The sequence below is a fragment of the Carcharodon carcharias genome, chromosome 19 (assembly GCF_017639515.1).
Source record: "Carcharodon carcharias isolate sCarCar2 chromosome 19, sCarCar2.pri, whole genome shotgun sequence".
NCBI classification, from domain to species: domain Eukaryota; kingdom Metazoa; phylum Chordata; class Chondrichthyes; order Lamniformes; family Lamnidae; genus Carcharodon; species Carcharodon carcharias.
This window is the reverse complement of record NC_054485.1, coordinates 82,123,404-82,125,635: the sequence shown is the minus strand read 5'-3', so window position 1 is coordinate 82,125,635 and position 2,232 is coordinate 82,123,404. Positions and strand designations below refer to the sequence as shown.

At 42.6% G+C, this 2,232-nt stretch overlaps 1 non-coding gene across 1 annotated transcript; it reads left to right on the top strand.

The window, feature by feature from the left end:
- Window positions 1-1,608: 1,608 nt before the first annotated feature.
- On the top strand, window positions 1,609-1,690 carry trnas-aga. Its single transcript has one exon. It is a non-coding gene; the product is annotated as a tRNA-Ser (tRNA).
- The last annotated feature ends 542 nt before the right edge of the window (window positions 1,691-2,232 follow it).

The following is a 2,232-nucleotide window of genomic DNA, read 5'->3' as shown; positions in this document are numbered from 1 at the left end:
AGAGTACACAATGTAGGGAGTTTGCCTGTGCAACACATGTGCAGAACGTGTTTATTACTTTTCAAGAGGCATTCATTTTTTATCGGCCCCTTTTTGTCACCTTGAACATGCATTTGCCAACCTCAAGTGAATCATTCTCCTTAGTCGCAGCACAATTGTTGTTATGACGCGTTCTCTGAGAAATGTACAGGAGCACCTCTTGTCGATTCCGCGTTAGTAAAATGCTTGGTGTCCTCTCCTGTTACGCTGTAGACCGCTTTCCAATTCAGTTTGGTTGCTATGTTGTCAAGAGTTGTATTCATTTCCTTGTGCAACTTTATTTTAAAACAGCTGCCTACAAGAACAGAGGATTATAGATATTCAAGAGGAGAAGCTTTCTTTCTGAGATGTGAACAGAGATCAGTACCATTTTAATATCAACTTGTCAAAGTGCTTCAGGCTGCAGTCGCGGCCGAATGCTCAAGGCGATGGAATGAAAATCCATTTGAGTTTCACCACGCAGGGGCAAATTCTGCCAACTGCGGCCCTTTTGTCGTATTAATTTGAACATTTCACGAAGTTCCTTTGGAATTAATCATGCCTCAACACACTTTTCAAAAACATCAGCTACATTTCTCAATTTTATTCAGACGCGTGTATTTGCGAAACCTCACAACGGAAGAATAGGCGATAGGTTTCTTCCACCCCGCCGCCGCCGCGCCAACACCATCCCCTCCCCCAAAACCCAGCACCTCTCTCTCTCTCTCTCTCTCCCCGCCCCCCCCAACTCCCCCACCCCCACGTCCCACCCCCCTCCCTTTATGTGTATATTTGCGGTTCTGGATGTTTGCGTTGTTTTCGTTTTTTTGGTCGACCATGTGATAGCAATGCCTTTTGCAATGCCCTTTCCAACTCCGTTTTAGAATTATTTATGACATTGGCCTCCAATATATTTTCAGTTGAGCGTTCAAGTTCCCAACAATTCCCGAACGGGAACCAACATGTTTGCCCCCAAACTCTCCAGACCTTTTCCCAATGGATTTGAATCACTGCCCTTGATCTCTAGTTATTGACGACTCGCCAGAAATTTTCCCCCGATTTACTCAATTTAAATGTCGTATTATCTAGAAAACCACCATTAATTTCCATACGACTTTTTAGCTTTTATATAATAGTCTTCGATTTATTAAGCAACGTAACCGGGATGATTTTCCAGATTATGAACTTTATGCACATGGACACCAAGACCTTTCGGCTAATTTTACTTAAACCTCCCGTGTACAAGACGCTGCATTTCTATCTTCCTGCTCCCTGAGCGCGCGACTTCACACTTCCTGCAGGAATTTTAATTCTTAACATGTTGTCTTCTCTGTGTACGTCAAACTTCTTGAGGAAGGTTTAAACCAGCTTATATTTCAACCCTTCCTGGGATTCACCTAGTTCTGTCGAAGGGTCATGAGGACTCGAAACGTCAACTCTTTTCTTCTCCGCCGATGCTGCCAGACCTGCTGAGTTTTTCCAGGTAATTCTGTTTTTGTTTTGTATTTCCAGCATCCGCAGTTTTTTGTTTTTGTTTTTATTGTTGTGGCAAGGTTTGATTGTGTTGTTGATGGCGCTGTTGCTTAGCAGGTAGTCGTGGCCGAGTGGTTAAGGCGATGGACTAGAAATCCATTGGGGTCTCCCCGCGCAGGTTCGAATCCTGCCGACTACGTACCTTTATTTGCTGACTTTAATCAAACTGCTTCTTCGTGCGCGTTTTATTTTTCTCATTATTATTAACCTGTAACTTTTCTGCGAGAAATACGACAAAATCAGTCGAATCCGTAACAGTCCTCTTTCTGCTGTTTCTCGATTTATAAACCCAAATAATCAATATGATTTTCCACCGACATTATGAACTTTGTGTAAATAGAGACCTAGGCCTCTATGCTCATATAGACTTCACAAAAATCTCGCATTTATAGTGCACAGACTAAATATGCCATCACAAAGTACATAATTTCAGTTCTTATTTCCTCCTATTAAATTTTATCTATTTTTAGGGTGTTATTATTTTGTGTGCGCCTTACTTTCTGACCTCCTTTCCGAGCAGATCTTTGTTTCTCAGGAAGGCTTCCTCTCTGCCAGCTGGTCCCTTGTTTCTCACCACTGAGAAAATATTACGCTGCTTTCTCACCTGGTGTCTGTAATATTTGCCCTCAGTGGAATTCCCACATTCTTACTGACGGGCTCTTTTCGACTGTTCCCTTTTGG